Source organism: Phocoena sinus, chromosome 14 (genome assembly GCF_008692025.1).
Source record: "Phocoena sinus isolate mPhoSin1 chromosome 14, mPhoSin1.pri, whole genome shotgun sequence".
Lineage (NCBI taxonomy): Eukaryota > Metazoa > Chordata > Mammalia > Artiodactyla > Phocoenidae > Phocoena > Phocoena sinus.
Genome location: NC_045776.1, coordinates 71,560,231 through 71,578,886, shown reverse-complemented (window position 1 = coordinate 71,578,886; position 18,656 = coordinate 71,560,231). Strand labels below are relative to the sequence as shown.

General features: G+C 42.0%; 1 protein-coding gene across 7 annotated transcripts in view; it reads left to right on the top strand.

Annotated features, from left to right (window-relative positions):
• Positions 1 to 18,656, top strand: part of CORO1C (coronin 1C) — an 83,727-nt gene that overhangs the window by 1,614 nt on the left and 63,457 nt on the right. The window lies entirely within an intron of this gene.

Below are 18,656 nucleotides of genomic sequence, written 5' to 3'. Positions count from 1 at the left end.
CAGTACTTGTAAAAAAAAAAAAAAAAAAAAACAGTACTTGTAGGGCTCGTAGTCACTCTGTGTAATAATGCATTTCATTGTCCTTATCTGGCAGGGTTCTCCTGACACCAGGGCCTGCTAGAATAGACAGAAACATGATTGAGTATAAGCAGTTGCTTTGCACCGTCTGTTCAGTTGTGAAGGCAAATAGATAACTGCTTATATGACTGCACTTTCTTCATTCCCTATAAAACTGAAGAAATGGGAAAAATCTATTTTGGACTTGATTCTGTATATTTCAGAAAACTAAGGAAACTAATTTTTTTTGTATTTTGGCTTGGAGGTACATTTCAGAGTCACAATGTTTGGCTATGAAGCCTAATAGTAACTCTTGGGTCTGAGAGGTTGCATAAATAAATAGGGGGGGAAAGTGAAATAAAAGTGGGAATTGTATATTAGGCCTTGAGGTGCCATGTTTTGTGGTAAATGTTTGTCGTGTGTACTGGGTATAAAGGTTGGGTACACACCTTTTTGACAAATCTGGAATGTGCCTTGTCCGTATTTGTTTTTCATTATTTGTGGAAGGTACATGAAAGCTTGATGGATTCTAATAGACGCATACCGATGAGAGATCACTGCACAAAGTATTGAATTTTTCATGATCATTTGGTACTTTGCCTGTAGATTGTGCTAATCAGAAGTTATGTCTATTACTTTATATATAGTTTGGGATTAGATTCAGGGTTGACAGATAGGACTTTCGGTGTGTGTGCTACTTCATTATTTTTTTAAAAATTGAGGTATAATTGACATGTAACGTTATGTTAGTTTCAGGTGTACAGCATAATGATCTGATATTTGTATACACTGAAATGGTCACCACAATAAGCCTAGTTACGGTGTGTCACCATACAGAGTTACTTTTATTTATTTTGTGATGAGAACTTTTAAGATTTATTCTCTTGGCAACTTTCAAATACGCACTGCATTATTATTGACTATAGTCACCGTGTTGTCCATTACATCCCATGACTTAATTCATTTTATAACTGGAGGTTTGTACTTCTTGACTTCCTTCACCCATGACATACAACACTCTTTAAATACTTGGATTTTTTTGATGTAAGTTTTATGCTTAACGCAGCTGTCACTTTTTTTTTTTTTTTTTTTTTTTATAAATTTATTTATTTTACTTATATTTATTTTTGGCGGCGTTGGGTCTTTGCTGCTGCACGCGGGCTTCTCATCGCGGTGGCTTCTCTAGGTGTGAGGGCTTCAGTAGTTGTGGCGTGCTGGCTCAGTAGTTGTGGCGCACGGGCTCAGGTGCTCCACGGCATGTGGGATCTTCCCGGACCAGGGCTCGAACCCGTGTCCCCTGCATTGCCAGGCGGATTCTTAACCACTGCGCCACCAGGGAAGCCCAGCTGTCACTTTTGAGATTCACTCCAACCATGAGGAGAGTCACTCAGATGCCTATGAAATGGAACGTTCAAAAGGATAAGTGATCAGTTCTTAGTTATGTCACTGGGGGTGTGGAAATTCTATATGATGGCAAATTATTTCTTAATACTTTGATTTGTCACAAACGGTGCTTTAGAAACATTATATTAACCAGGTTGTTTTACCTTTGACTTCTTTTTTCAGAGGTGGAACAATAATAAATTTGAGTGCCACTTTCAGATTCAGGGTACAAATCCTGTTTGTTTCCTTTTGATGACTTCCCAGTGTCACCTTGTTCCTGTCAGAGCTCTTTTCTGACACTTGTATGTCTTTTTAAACTTAAGATGCCTTTTCTTTATTAAAACATGGAAATACTCATGAATATTTCAGTATGACCTAGTACCTAGAATGTTAAGTAATAGAATCTCTCTGGGTTTTCATTGCCCTAGTTCAGATGCTTTAAAATGAGTGAACAAGATTCTTCACTGCTTTTGAGAGCTTATTTTGTATTTCAGTGGCACATAATGGAATCTTCTTTGTTTTATAACCACTTTATTGAGATATAATTTACATACTATACAGTTCACCCATTTAAAGTGTACAATTCAGTGGTTTTTAGTATATTCACAGAGTTGTGCAGTCATCACCACAATTTAATTTTTTTTATTTTTTAATTTTTAAAAATAAATTTATTTATTTTTGGCTACGTTGGGTCTTCATTGCTGTGTGCACGCTTTCTCTAGCTGCGGAGAGAGGGGGCTACTCTTCTTTGTAGTGCACGGGCTTCTCATTGTGGTGGCTTCTCTTGCTGCGGAGCATGGGCTCTAGGTGCGGGCTTCAGTAGTTGCGGCTCACGGGCTCTAGAGTGCAGGTTCAATACTTGCGGCACACGGCTTAGTTGCTCCGTGGCATGTGGGATCTTCCCAGACCAGGCCTCGAACCGGTGTCCCCTGTATTGGCAGGCAGATTCTTAACCAATGTGCCCCAAGGGATGTCCCACACCACAATTTTAGAACATTTTCATTGCCTCCAAAAGAAACCGCATACCCATTAACAGTCCCCTGCCCCCTCTCCCCAGTTCTTCTCCCTCACCTGCCCTAGGCAACCACTTATCTATTTTTTGTCTCTATGAATTTCCCTTGTTTTGGACATTTCATATAAATGGAATCATGCAATATGTGGTCTTTTGTGTCTTTTATTAAGCATAGTGTATTCAAGGTTTATCTATGTTGTAGCATGTATAAGTACTTCATTCTTTTTCTAATGGTTGAAAAATATTCCATTGTATGGATATATACCACATTTTGTTTTTCCATTCATCAGTTGGTGGATGTTTGGGTGTTTCTCCATTTTGGCGATTATGAATAATGCTGCTGTGAACATTTGTGTCCAAGTTTATGCGTGGATATATGTTTTGCTTTCTCTTGGGACTTACTGGGTCATATTGGTTACTCTGTGTTTAACTGTTAGAGGCGCTGCCAGACTTTTCCAAAGCAGTTGCACCATTTTACAGTCCCCCTAGCAGTGTATAAAGGTTTCCGTTTCTCTACATCCTTGCCAACACTTGTTATTCCCTGACTGTTTGATGCTAGTTATCCTAGTGGGTGTGAAGTGGTATCTCATTGTGGTTTTGATTTGCATTTCCCTAATGGCTAATGATGTCCAGCATCTTCTCAAGTCATTAGTGGACAATTGTATATTTTCTTTGGAGAAACCTCTGTTTAGATGCTTTTGCTCTTTTTAAAATTGGGTTATCTTTTTGTTGTTAAGTTATGAGTTATTTATATATTCTAGATACAAGTGCCTTATCAGATATATGACTTGCAAACATTTTCTACAGTTTGGGAGTTATCTTTTTTTTAAAAATAAATTTATTTGTTTGTTTGTTTTTGGCTGTGCTGGGTCTTTGCTGCTGTGCACGGGCTTTCTCTAGTTGTGGAGAGTGGGGGCCACTCCTCGTTACGGTGTGCGGGCCTCTCATTGCGGTGGCTTGTCTTTGTTGCAGAGCACGGGCTCTAGGCGCGTGGGCTTCAGTAGTTGTGGCACATGGGCTCAGTAGTTGTGGCTCGCAGGGTCTAGAGCGCAGGCTCAGTAATTGTGGCGCACGGGCTTAGTGCTCCGCAGCATGTGGGATCTTCCTGGATCAGGGCTCAAACCTGTGTCCCCTGCATTGACAGGCAGATTCTTAACCACTGCGCCACCAGGGAAGTCCTGAGTTGTCTTTTCACTTTCTTTTCTTTTCTTTTTTAATTTAATTTAATTTATTTTTGGCTGCACTGGGTCTTCGTTGCTGCGCGTGGGCTTTCTCTAGTTGCAGCGAGCGGGGGCTGCTCTTCCTTGTGGTGCACGTGCATCTCATTGCAGTGGCTTCTCTTGTTGCAGAGCACGGGCTCAAGGTACCTGGGCTTTCAGTAGTTGTGGCTCAAGGGCTCTAGAGCGTAGGCTCAGTAGTTGTGGCGCATGGGCTTAGTTGCTTCGTGGCATGTGGGATCTTCCTGGACCAGGGATCGAACTCATGTCCCTTGAATTAGCAGGCGCACACTTAACCACTGCACCACCAGGGAAGTCCCTCCTTTCACTTTCTTGATGGTGTCCTTTGAAGTAGAAAAGTTTTTAATTTTGGTGAAGTAATGGAGTCCAAACTGATAATGAGTTAGAAATTATTTAGACCTTAAATCACATCCTCACTGGTAGTTTGGTTATATAAATTAAAATCCAAATGTGAAAGGATTAGGGAAAGATTTGAGTTAGTTCTACATCAAAAAGGGTTCATCAGGGAACATATCATTACCTGTTTAAATCCTCTCGTGGTCTCCCACCCCATTGTCTGTGGTTAAAGTTCAGACTTAATGTGGTGGTGGATGAGGACAGCTCTGATTTCAGCCTGTCTCATCTCTCACTGCTCCCCTTCCTGTGTTTTCATCTCCATTGCCACTCCCTGAACTGTCCAGCCTTAAGATCTTGTGATGATGTGCTTACTACTCGGCTCTCCTTACACCTGGTGAATCCCTCTTGTCCTTTGGGATTCTCCATGAAACCTTCCTTAGTCCTCACAGGCAGACATTGTCCCTGCTCTCATGCATCAGACATTCATCACTCCTGTCTGCTACGAGGAACTGGATTTGAACTTGAACCTACCGTCTGAAAGGCGCCTTCCCATAGAAGGCAGAATGTGGGAGAGAAATTCACATGGAAAGCAGACCGAGATTCTGTTGCTCACAGAGTGGTCTCTAGTGCCTACTGGATATTTGCTGAATGAAAGATTATTTTTATTGAAGTTAACTGGAAAGATCCTGAGGTCAGTGGGTTTTTCTGGTTATTATTTACACCTTTGTTGCCTATGTTAACATAACGTGAAGTACAGGGGTAATTCCTCTCTGCCTTTCTGGCACCCAAGTCCAGCTCTTACCAAAAAATTGCTCAGATGTAAACCGAGTGTTTGAAACATTTCCCTGAGGGCAGAATATTCTTGTCCAGGTTCTTTCCCCCTAATAAACAGTGATGACTGGCGCACAGCCTTCTCAGCAGGGCACATGGCCAGGGAGCACATTTGGTTTGGGATGATTTACCAAGACCAAATGCAGCAGGCTTAGCCTGGTGGTGTTGAGGCAGTCAGTGCTGGAACTACCCCAGTGCACGCCTGATGGTGGGTGTAAATTGGGTTTTAGAGGTGCATACTTCCTTCCTTTTCATTCTTTTGTTCGTGCTCTTCTCTCAGAGCATCTGGTTAATACTTTTAATTAAAAATACTGCACTTAGTATGTTCTTGAGAATTAGGAGAAACCAGTTGGCCATTTGGGGTATGTTTTCTGTGTGTTCACTGAAGTGATTGGATTGTGGCAAGGTAGTAAAAAGAAAAATAAATTTCAAATTTGTTCTTTGTCTCCTTAGGCTCAATGAGCTATCTGTACTTAAATAGTTTCTTGCTCTAAGAGTTCTGTCTAGAGAAATTGAGGCAATGAAGGGTGCAGACCTTCAGAGCCAGACTGAGGTGGGTTTCACTCTCTGCTATGATTTTGTCAATTAACCTACCTCCCTGAGCCTCTTCTGTAATATGGAGATGCTAACAATACCTTGCTGGGTTTTGAGTAGACACCCAATAAATTTGTGTTCCCTTTGTCTTCACTCTTAAATGTCTGTTTTGGTTTTTTTCTTAATTAATTTATTTTTGGCTGTGTTGGGTCTTCCTTGCTGTGCATGGGCTTTTCTCTAGTTGCAGTGAGTGGGGGTTACTCTTTCTTGTAGTGCGTAGGCTTCTCATTGCAGTGGCTTCTCTTATTGTGGAGCACGGGCTCTAGGCCCGCGGGCTTCAGTAGTTGTGGCATGCAGGCTCAGTAGTTGTGGCTCGCGGGTTCTAGAGTGCAGGCTCAGTAGTTGTGGCGCACGGGCCTAGTTGTGTGTGGCATCTTCCCAGACCAGGGCTCGAACCCGTGTCCTCTGCATTGGCAGGCAGATTCTTAACCACTGCGCCACCAGGGAAGTCCTTAAATGTCTGTTAATGAATGGAACTGGGGAGAATCAAGTAGAGTAGGTTTAATATATTTTATTTCCGATATTAAGCTATTGTTGTGTGGATTCCCACTCCTGCCTCAGCATTTTAGACTTCAAATCAAACTTGAATCATTGGAGAGGAAAAAAGTGTCTAACTTTAGGATAGGAAGGTAGTGTTAAAAATGAGGCAGTTTTTGGCCATCTATCTGAATTGGAAATGTCTATTCAGACAGACTTCTCTTATTCAGGCCTTATGCTTCTATTCAGTCTGTCTGTCTGTCTATTTTAAGGAAAAAGGTTTAGTTCCTGGCAAAAGATTGATCTTTTTAGGGTTTGGAAGGAGATTGCACTGCAGGGTGTGAGATGCTCATGGGGTTGAGTATGATGTGAATGGCAGCATTGTGATACAATGTAACATTCTGTGTGGGAAAAGAGCCTCCATAGTCTCATGGGATGTTAAATTAGGCCTGTCATTTGAATCTTACATTGATGATAAAAATTGTTCCTCCTGTTTGTCATGGTCAAGAAAAATCAAATTAATGCAAGATCGGAGTGAGAGAAACTACTATAAATGGGAGTAGGAAGGCTTGTATTTTGTATGACTGAAGGTGGGTATTTCACAATACATATTTTTCCCCCTTCGGTCATGCAGTTATCTACATTTAAAAAAATTATGAATAATGGATCATACTTTTAGCCCCAGTATCTCACCACCTTTTGAAAAATATATCATATTGGGGGTTTGGGAGATAATTTCTCACGCCCAGAGGTCCTCAACTTGATGCCCGTGAGGATCAGCTCTAGACCTTGGTCAGTCCAGCTGCCTGGGCTCCAGCTCCCTGGTGACTCTGAATCACAGCCAGAGCGGAAGGTACCTTGCTGCCTTGTTCCTCATCTGATGGACGAGGGGACTGTGGTCACAGGTGCTTGAAAGACTTGCCCAAGATCAGGAACTTGACTGTCTCTCCCTTCTGCCCCCACCTCCTTCCATGGGTAGTGTGAATTCATTTTTGTAGTAGGTGGTGTGGATTTATACTATGGTGTGGATTTTTTTTTTAGACAGTGTGAACCCAGTGTTCTTACCCTGAGTTTTAGTCCTTGACCCAGTGCAACAATTCCCTCTTAAGCTTCTGCCACAGTCTTTTGCCAGATTTACAAACTGAGTCTACTCACTGTTTATCGCTTCAGTTCATCATCACAATTGGTAGTTAGTACCAATGGGTTCCCCGCCCCCCCACCTCACATCTTCAGATTGTACATGTATTAAACTATGAAGCTTGGTCCAGATTTTCAGGGTTTCTTTTTAGATGCAGTTTGGGGGAACTTGACAATACGTGGAATCTCTTGGAAAAGCCTTTGGTAGACTTCATTTCCTAGTTTACATGTAAAGTTCCTTGACAGTATTTTATTGATCCCTTTTTGTGTCCTCAGTCATGCAATCTGACCATTAGTATGCAGTCTTGGTAAGGATTTATCTTGGGTGTTTCAAAGACCAATTAATATTGCAAAGGTTAGCCCCATTAAGCCATCCATATATGAAAAGGCTGATTTTGACAGGAACAACATCCAGCCAGTACTGGAACTACAGACAGGCATAATGAAAACCCTGTGGCATTGGCAGAAGTTGATCATTACTTCACAGCGTGGTCATTCTATCTCCGGGGAACCAAGGCAGCCTGGTAATCTGGGCCCGTGGCAGTTTGGTTTAAGAGCCTTTTCTGCCCCATTGTGGACTCATATGTGTGTCCCCACGTTCTGACAGTTGCTGAGGCCTTCATTCTGGATGAACAAAGCTGTAGTTTTTCAGTTTCGTGAACGGCCATAAACACACATGGGAAGGGAAGTGTTGGGAGTGTGAAGCCTTTGGGGGTGTATTTCCACTCTTGACATTGTCAGGGTTCTTGACAAAATTCACAAGCTCCCCCTCTGTAGGACGAATGTTTACTCACCATTATTTGCTTACTTCACGTGAAAGATACTTAAATTCCTTTTCATAATGGTCAAGCATTCTTTTCTAGTTAAAGACTCTAATTCCTTTCATTCTTAGGAACTTAAAGAATTGAGGCTGGTTTTTTAATGTAAGAACTCAAATGCTGCCTGAGCGGTGACTGAGAAACACACATAAACTTGAGCTATCATCTCCGTTAAGCAGAAGGATTTATTAGGAGACTGACTAAGTCACTTTACAAGCTAGATGGTGAATTAATTTTGCGGTTAGTAGTGTCTTTAGCTTAACAATGTCATCCGAGTTTTTCTTGGCAAGCAAGAGAAAGGCCAGAGCCAACAAGTGCTGGCCACAGCTCTTTGGGGTGATATTTAATAAGATGCATGTTGTCTGTTTTAGAAATAGAGTAACCATCCCTTACTTAGGCTCTCTCTTTTATGGGAACCACTGTTGCTTTACAGTGTTACATAGGAAAAGGGAAATTGGAAGTATTTATTTATTTATTCATTCATTCATTCATACATACATACATACATACATACCCTGAAACATCCCTGGTCTTCTTATGCAGTATAGAGCTATCGTACATGCACTGGGCTGAATTATTATACATCGTCAAGTGGAACAAATGATACATCTTACCTGTGAAGGATAGTTGTGAGTCATGTGGTTCTCCAACCATGAAAGGTTGAGAGCCCAGAGGCAGCTTCTGTTTTGGAGGCAACGTGTACATTCAGTCCCCAACCCAGGACTGGGTTGTGTTCCAAAGTCTAACTCAGTTATTTGGAACTGAGAAGGCATTTTTGGGTACAGATTCAGTGTTACAGTGGTGGGTAGGTTCCCAGCCTAGACTGAAGAAATCTGTTTAATTCACAGCACAGCTTTTAAACTGTTAATGATGATAGCTGAATTCTGGATCTTGGAAGCTGGGAGTCATGTGACAAAGAAGTAAGGAACCCTGCTCCACCCCAGATGCCTGTCTGTGTAGGCTGTGTGGCATCCAGCAGCCTCATGCCACAGCAGCCCTCCAAGTTCATCTTCCTTCTCTCTTAACTTGAAGCTTCCACTCCCCTGGTTAAGCTGATCTCCTTTAAATAGTAGTCGCCAAGCAGATGGTTCAAATTCATTTCTGCTAATGTGCTCCTGGATGGCTACAGTTCCTACTAGGCTAGCACTGTTATTCAGTGCTAGAAGGACTATGGGCTTTGTCTTATTTCACTCATATCTCAACCCTTTTAGAGCTACAGTGTTAATATTTTTACAAAGGAAGCTCCTTATTGATAAACATCATCTCTCTGAAATGTTGGCAGGTAGTCAGTATAACAATGTTTCAAGGGGAAAGTTGAAGGAAGGCAAGTGGGGTCAGACAGAGCCCATATAGAAAGCTAGCCCTGGTTCCTGGAATCGGGAAGAAGCCTTGCCTGCTTTAGAAAGGTTCCTCCTGTAACCTCGAAAACAGTGAGTCTGCTCAGCTTTTTTCAAAATACACAGGATCCATTTTTTTCCCTCTCCTTTCATTTGGGAAACACAGCTTGAAAGGGTCTTATGTTTTAGCAGTGACTGGTTTCCAGGACCTTTGAGAAGTAGATCAGGGCAGGGTAATGGCTGTGAGTTGCGGCAACTTGTGCTACCAGAGCTGTGTGCTTGGTCCCCGACTATATCTCTGTCCCTTTATAAACTCTTACCACAAAGCCCCTTCTTTCCTCAGAGGGAAATAATTGATCTTTCCTTTTTGTTATTGCCTCTTTGGAGGGTTTGGATTGTCTGGTTTTTAAGAACGTCTTATTCAAGCATTTTATGATGCTAAGTGTGATAAGGATCAGGGACTTGATTTTTCTGGTGCAGTTAGAAAAAGTCTTGTTCACAAAGTGTTAATGGCAGGCTTAATATTTTGATTTACTTTTAAAAGATATAATAGTTTAAAAAATACATTACAAGCTTCTTCTAGCCCCCAAGTATGTAATTCTTGACGCTGAATTCTCTGTGTGGAGCCTGAGCTCTGTGGAGGTTGAGAGGACAGGGTGGTGGGGAGTCAGTGTCTCTGGGACACTGGGTCGAGGCCCTGCCCGAGGGTTTGTGAAATAGCGCTGGGCTGACTCAGAGGAGGTGTAATTGGGGAAGAGTAGTGTCAAATGGATAAGGGAGATGGCCCAGATTGTCCAGGGTCATGAGAACAGAATACACATTTATACGGTGTGTTTGTGTAAAAGGTAAGCATAGTTTAGATATAGAGCTATAAAGGTAGCTGGAAGTGTAATTTGTGGGTGTCCCTAACGTTATTGATTTCTGTGCTATTCCTAATTACATTTTGGGTTAAATGAGTAGAAATTTTAAGTAAACATAAGTGTGGAATTATTATTTTCCACTTTGTGAAAGTGAACACTAGTACCCACTCTATGCCACGTTCTGTGAAGGCAGAGAATGTCACAGTGTTTTTGTGCCTCCGTTTCCAAGTGGGCTGCGTGACACATGGTAGGTGCTCAGTAAATGGTAGTCGAATAATTGAATTTCAGTTTTACATGGTACACTTGTGATAGTGGTTGTTAGTCTTCCCATTTTCCTAGAAGATGAAAGGAAAAGAGGAAGTTCTCTGTGGTGTAGAAGGACTACTGATTGTAAACATTTGCCTAGTAAATTATCTTAGGATAAGCTAGTCATCATTTTCATTTAAATAAGTGTGTTAGCATATACACACATTTATTTACTGAAACGTTTTATCTGTAAAGCAAATTTTGGAGTTCTGGTTATTTAAAGTGTGAATTCTGATGAAAAATAGGGTGGCATCACATAATGGTACTTTATTGCAAATTTACCTAACTAACTTCTTGAATAAATTGAAAGTACTGGTGGCATGGAGTTCTTAGGGCTTTGATTTGTGGTTTGGTTAGCAACTTCGACTTCAGAAAGAATCCATGAAGGAACGTCCTAGTGGAAGTGTGCCTTCAGCTGGAGAGTTTTGTCAAAACAGATATGGGAAGAACCCTAATTTGTATCAAGATGAGGATTTAAAGTTAAGGTAGCCCTCGAAAAAACTGAGTTTCCCTTTCTTGTCTTTCTCCTTTCCTCGAGTTTCTTATCTTTTAATCGACTGCCTGTAAAGTGTCTGCATTGGATGCTGAGGGGCCCCTAGGCCCAGCCCCAGGGGAATCACAGGGCAGGTCTCAGCTCATTTCAGTGGCTCCTGGATCTCCAAGGATTTAATGTGCTTGGGTTCATTTAACTTGAGAAATTGACAAGAACCAAGTACATTAAGAAAGGGTGAATTGGGCACCCTTTCAGCTGTTGAATCATTTAGGAGTTCATTTGTGCAATATTAAAATTTGAAAATCTGTAGGCTTTGGTTTATATCTTTTTTCGGGCCTCTCACTGCTGTGGCCTCTCCCGTTGCGGAGCACAGGCTCCGGATGCGCAGGCTCAGCGGCCATGGCTCACGGGCCCAGCCGCTCCGCGGCATGTGGGATCTTCCCGGGCCGGGGCACGAACCCGTGTCCCCTGCATCGGCAGGTGGACTCTCAACCACTGCGCCACCAGGGAAGCCCTGGTTTATATCTTATTAGTAACATGTGATCACAAAAAAAGAATCATTCTGTAGCTGCGTTTTTGTGTGTGTTATTTCTGGCCGTTTTTAGAGGTTACTACAAACCATACATGTAATTTGTTTGTTGTAAATGTAGTTTTTTAGAAGAGTACTGTTAGGGGTGGGAAGCCCCTGGTCTTTCTGCTAACCTTCTACTCAAAATGCTTAGAAAAGGATTCTTCCTGCTTTCATTTGAGGTGTATGGAATTTCTCTTTTAGTAGTTACTATTATGCAGTCCAATTAATTTAACATAAAGGATTAAGGACTATGATTTTCTTTTCAAATCTTTATCCAGTTTGGAGGGAAATTGGGATGGTTAAGGTTACAGTTTTACCAGCTAAGGCTGGTAAAAGCTTCTAGTAATAGAGAATTCACTCCCCAAATACTTAGCCCAAATGTTTCCTCCTGAAAGTGAGTTTTGTTTGTCTCCACTTTCCCGGAGGTATTTTCATTTTATTGGTAAAAGGAGATGTGTGGCGTTTTCCCCCTAAAGAACTGAGACCTTCGGAAGGTGTTGGGTGGTGGTAAAGTATTTATTTGGTAGTAACTACATTTTCCCCAGTTTCTTGTACTCTGTTATAGACACTGATATTCTGAGTTTTTTGTTTTTCCCCTCTTTAGAAGAGAGGTGTGCTGATAAGGAAATAGTTTGTAATTTTACCAAAAAGGATCAGACAAAACAATTTGTCTGAAGGTGCAGTAAGATTTCAAGAGGTACAGGCACACCTCATTTTATTGCACTTCACAGATACTGTGTTTTTTACAAATGGAAAGTTTGTTAGCAACCCTGCATCCAGCAAGTCTATCAGTGTCATTTTTTCCAACGGCATGTGCTCACCTCATGTCTCTGTGTCACATTTTGGTAATTCTCGCAATATTTCAAACTTTTTCATTATTATACTTGGTATGGTGCTCTGTGATCAGTGATCGTTGATGTTACCATTGTAATGGTTTGGGGGCATCACAAATCATGCCCATAATAAGATGGTGAACTCAATAAATGTGTTTTCTAACTGCTCCGCTATCTGGCCATTCCCCTGTCTCTCTCCCTCTCCTCAGGCCTCCATATTCCCTGAGACACAACAATGTTGAAATTAGGCCAGTTAATAACCCTACACTGGCTTCTAAGTGTTAAAGTGAAAGGAAGAGTATTATGTCTCTCACTTTAAATCAAAAGCTAGAAATTATTAAGCTTAGTGAGCGAGGCATGTCGAAAGCCAAGATAGGCTTACAGTTAAGCTTCTTGGGCCAGTTAGCCAAGTTGTGAATGCAGAGGAAAAGTTCTTGAAGGTCTCCAGTGAACCTGGAATGATAAGAAGCAAAGCAGCCTTATTGCTGATATGGAGAAAGTTTTAGTGGTCTGGAGAGAAAATCAAACCAGCCACAACATTCCCTTAAGCCAAAGCCTAATCCAGATAAAGGCCCTAACTCTTTTCAATTCTGTGAAGGCTGAGAGAAGTGAAGAAGCTCCAGAAGAAAAGTTTGGAGGTAGCAGAGGTTACTTCATGAGGTTTAAGGAAAGAAGCTGTCTCCATAACATCAAAGTGCAAGGTGAGGCAGCAAGTGCTGATGTAGAACCTGGAGCAAGTTATCCAGAAGATCTAGCTCAGATTATTAATGAAGGTGCTCACTAAATAACAGATTTTCCACATAGATGAAACAATCTTCTACTGGAAGAAGATGCCACCTAGGGCTTTCATAGCTAGAGAGGAAAAGTCAATGCCTGGTTTCAAAGCTTCAAAGGACAGGCTGACTCTCTTTTTAGGGGCTCATGCAGCTGGTGACTTAAGTTAAAGCCAGTGCTCATTTACCATTCTGAAAAGCCTAGGGCCCTTGAGAATTATGCTAAATCTACTCTGCCTGTGCTCTATAGATGGAACAACAAAGCCTGAATGACAGTACGTCTGTTTACAACATGGTTTCCTGAATATTTTAAGCCTACTATTGAGACCGACTGCTCAGAAAAAGATTCCTTTCAAAATATTGCTGCTTGTTAACAACTCACCTGGTCACTCCAGAGCTCTGGGGGAGAGGTACCACGAGATGAATGTTGTTTTCATGCCTGCTAACACAGTATCCACTCTGCAGTCAGTCCATGGATCAAGAAGGATTTTCGACTTTCAAGTCTTACTATTTAAGAAATACAATTTGTAAGGTTGTAGCTGACACAGATGGTGATTCCTCTGATGGATCTTAGCAAAGTCAATTGAAAACCTTCTGGAAAGGATTCACCTTTCTAGATGTCATTAAGATCATTCATGATTCATGGGAAGAGGTCAAAATACCAACATTAATAGGAGTTTGGAAGAAGCTAATTCCAGTCGTCATGGATGACTTCAGTGGAGGAAGTAACTGCAGATGGGATGGAAATAGCAAGAGAAGTAGAATTAGAAGTGGGGCCTGAAGATGGGACTGGATTGCTGCCATCTCATGATAAAACTTGAACAGATGAGGAGTTGCTTCTCATGGATGAGCGAGGAAAGTGGTTTTTGAGGTGGACTCTACTCCTGGTGAAAATGCTGTGAAGATTGTTGAAATGATAACAAAGGCTTTAGAATATGACATAAACTTAGTTGATAAAGCAGCAGCAGAGGATCGACCCCAATTTTGAAAAAAAGTTCTAGTGTGGGTAAAATGCTATCAAACAGCTTTTCATGCTCCAGAGAAATCTTTCGTGAAAGGAAGAATCAATTGATGTGGCATATGTCATTGTTGTCTTATTTTAAGAAATTGCCGGGAATTTCCTGGTGGTCCAGTGGTTAGGACCCTGTGCTTTCACTGCCGAGGGCGCGGGTTCAATCCCTGGTCGGGGAACTAAGGTCCGGCAAGCCGCGCAGCGTGGCAAAAAACTAAGAAAAGAAAAGAAAAAAAAAAAGGAAATTGCCACAGCTACCCAACCTTCAGTAACCACCACCCTGATCAGTCAGCAGCTATCAACAGAGAGGCAGGACCCCCAACCAGAAAAAAGATTATAACTCTCTGAAGGCTCAGATTAGATAGTTGGCTTTTAACAATAAAGTATTTTTAAATTAAGGTGTGTACATTTCTTTTAGGCATAATGCTATTGTACGCTTAATAGTGTATAGCTACAGTATAGTGTAAACGTAACTTTTATACGCACTGGGAAACCAAATACTTCTTGTGACTTGCTTTATTTTGAGATTTGTTTTATTGCGGTGGTCTGGAACCAAACCTGCAATATCGTTGAGCTGTGTATGCCTGTATGCTGCTGCTTTTTCTATAGGATGGCTGAAAATTCATTTTTATTTTAAACAGTGTTAGTTTCATTTTCAAATAGCCTGTTCAATATGTTTTTTGTTTTATGGTTACTTTTTGTCTGCGTTGGGTCTTCATTGCTGCGTGCGGGCTTTTTCTAGTTGCGGCGAGCGGGGGCTACTCTTGGTTGCGCTGTGCGGGCTTCTCATTGCGGTGGCTTCTCTTGTTGCAGAGCACGAGCTCTAGGCGCGCGGGCTTCAGTAGCTGTGGCAAGTGGGCTCAGTAGTTGTGGCTCACGGGCTCTAGAGCGCAGGCTCAGTAGTTGTGGCGCACGGGCTTAGTTGCTCTGCAGCATGTGGGATCTTCCCGGACCACGGCTCAAACCCATGTCCCCTGCATTGGCAGGCGGATTCTTAACCACTGTGCCACCAGGGAAGCCCCTGTTAAATAGGTTTACCTTTGAGCTCTGGGCACCTCTGTGGGCAAACTACCTTAATTTTGAAGCCACAGATCCAGTTATTAATCTGAAAAGGCACAATAAGTAATTTAAATACTTTTGCTATGTTTTTGCTCTTTTCAGACACCCTACTTGTAAAGAGAAGGCTCTTGGGAGCTGCTCCTAAGAAGTGGTTCTTTGTCCTGTATTGACTCCCTGCCCCCGTGAACTTCTGTGTCCCAGTGTTTGTCGTAGCAGCACAGTGACGTTGGTGTGAATAATTGATTGTGGTGTCTCCTCCTGGAGACTGTCAACTTCGTGAGAGCCGGGCCCGTCTCCTTGCTTACCATTGCATCTGCAGCGTCTAGCATCACGCCAGGCGCACGGTCAGAGTTCAGTAAATAGTTGTTGAATAAATGCGTGATGAGTGACTGGGATTAAAGACCTCTTCAGCATTCACAGTCGATCGTATGTGTTTTGTGTATAACCCCACGGGTGCTGCTAACTCCGTTCTCCTTGAATTGTGTGTGTTTTGTTAGGGGATGTGAACTGGATCCTAGTGAAAGAAGCGTTCTCTATAGATTTGTAGGCTTTAGATTATAATAATTATATTAATAATAGGACCCTAGAAATAATTTATTTTAGTTCTCCTATTTTATAGATGAAGAAACAACCAACCATAGGACTAAAATGATTAAGTGGTTAGGTGACTGTGTCAGGATAAGCTAGTCTTGCATCCAGGCCAGAGTTATTCCTACTCTTACCTCCCCTTGAAATATGGTCAGGAGTATGTTTATTTAATCACTGCTTGCCCAGGGTATAGGGTATTAAAAAGGGAAGACAGAAATTCTTCAGTTGAATGAGATTACTCTGTTATTTTGACATTGCTACTGTTGCTATGGCTAGCCTTATGAGGGTCTTCATAAAAATGCCTTAAAAAAAAACACCACAAAACGATCTTGGAGTCCAGTAATTTCATTTCCTGGTATAAGTATATTGCCAAAGAATTATGAAAATTTTATTCCAAGAGAAACTCCATCTGACTAAGTAGTGGAAACAGACTTAGCAAGTTTGAACAGTCGTACACAGTGTGCTTTCCCCCAGTTGTTGATAAGAAAAGTAGGTCATCAGTATAGAAAGAGTATTTTGAAACACATTCGTCATTAATTTTTAAGTGAGAGTGCTGGGCCAGTCATGGTGGTAAAAGTTCTGCAGTTGGGATGAGAGCTCTTGGGATTAATTTGGCTCTTTGAAGAGCGAGGCAGAGTCGAGCTTCCGAGCCTGATCTGTGGGGCACTTTAGGGAGATGCTAGCAGCTCAGAGGATTCTACTCAGTTCCACTGCGTTGTCTGGTCAGGCAACGCCTGCTGCTGTCTCTGATGGGGGTTTCTTCAGCAGTCCTTTCTCAAAGCTCCAGGGAGGGGTATAGTGGGTGTGTTTATAAAGATGCTGGTGATAAGCAGAAAACTGGGAGATAGAGGGATTGTAAACATGTCATCCTGATACATTATGTTCTGAAAAATCTGCTCTTCCTTTGATAATGTAGTAAAAAAAAATTCTGTCATTGAAGAGCTAGAGATGACCCCTACAACCTTGTAATCTCATGTGTTAGTAACTGTAAAATTCATGTCGTGTCATTCTTCTTTATTTTAAGGGAGTTCCAGGCCCTTTTCGGGCATCTTTTAGTTGTAAAGGGTCTCTCTTTAATACAAGTGTGAGAGAGTGGATTTGAGGATTTGGGGTTTCTGTATTTAGGATCTTTATCTGTTGCTATTTTGCTCTCCATGTCACGCTCATTTCTTTTTTTTTAAATTTCAGCCTTACTGAGTGTAGTTGACACACCGAATTGTAAGATATTTAAAGTGGGCCTCGCGGTGATTTGATGTATGTACATAGCTCGTTTGGTCTCTTGTCAGACTGCGTTTTCAGCAGTCACTCTCAGAGCTGCACGTCTCACTCTGTCATTGGGGAGCAGGGAGCGCCTGTGTTGATGGCAGGCAGCCCCCACTTCTTTTTGTAACCAGTTCCTAAAATGAGTACAAAATTGTAAAGTGTGAAAGTCGAATCCTTTTCTTAGAAAGCTTTAAAAAGAGTAAAAACCTGTCCGTTGCACCTCCCCTTTTAGAACTTGTTCTTGATGTGTTGATTCCAGCCTTTTAGGCATGTCGGTTCAGGCTCTTGGACAGTTGAGCACAGAGCCCTCTGGCCTAAGCCTGAGGGTTTTCAGTCAGAAGCAAAGATTGGTTTCCTTTGGCACAGCTAATGCGCTCTCTCGTTGGTCTCAGCATATTTGAATGCGAACAGCCAGTTTGTGTATTGTATAAAGTGTGAGCCAAGCGCAGTTTCCTATTTAAAAACGGCACCAACAGGCCAGGTGGAACTGTGAGCTGTGGAGGCAGCACCCCATGGAGCGGTTCTGAGAGGCATCACTGGCTGACGTGGGAAAGCCAAACTGTGTGTGTGTGTGTAGTTTATCACTGAAAAAGTATGAAAGTTCAGGGGGTGAAAAGTTGAATTGCTCCGTACTTTGTGGTTCGAGGTCATCGTGTCTCTCTCCGAAGTCCTTTATCTTTGGGCGAGTCACACAGTGTCTCTGGGCTGAAAATGAAAGTCCGGAACTGGTGACCCTTTTTACTCCAGGCTTCTGTGAGGACCCAGCCTGGATGTTTCTTGGTAAATCCGACTTGCATTTCTTTGTCTTTTCATTCCAAGAAACGTTTAAAAACCAAAATGATAATGGGTTCTTGAGTCGAAACAAAGTGCACTTAGAGTCGGTACGCCTCCTTCTTGGCATTTTAACCTAGTACCTGGGGCTTCCCTGGTGGCGCAGTGGTTGAGAGTCCGCTTGCCGATGCAGCGGACACGGGTTTGTGCCCTGGTCCGGGAGGATCCCACATGCCGCGGAGCGGCTGGGCCCGTGAGCCATGGCCGCTGAGCCTGCGCGTCCGGGGCCTGTGCTCCCCAACGGGAGAGGCCACAACAGTGAGAGGCCTGCGTACCGCAAAAAAAAAAAAAACAAAAAAAAACAAAAAACAAAAACCAAAAAACCTAGTACCTGGGTGGATAATGGGATGAAAGCGTTTGGAAGGCTATAATGAGCGTGAATTTTCACCCTTTACTTTCGCCATTCTTGGTGTCATGATAAATTGAACCAACACAAGGGCTGTTCCATACTTGCAGTCAGTTGTCTTGAGTGCAAACCTTTCAGCCTTAGCTGCTGTGTATGAGGAATGTTGTGTATCTATCTGACTTTCTGCTGTGCTTTATATAAAGCAAATTGTTGCATGCGGTCTGTTTTCTTCCTTCGTAAAACAACTTCTATTAAAGTAGGTAAATTAGGCGTATTTTTCTTGAGTATCTCATATATGAATCTGTTAACTAAGGAATTGGATGCAGTACAAATGATTTGTTAGGTGAACTCTTCAAGTGTCACTGATGAATTTTGTTTAAGGACATTCAAAAAAAAGCACAGCCGTCTCATATCCAGAAATGATGAACGTTGAATTTTTGTATTTAATCAGAGCACCTCCCGTATTTGCTTTCGGTGTCTGCTTTCTTGTGAATGTGTCTT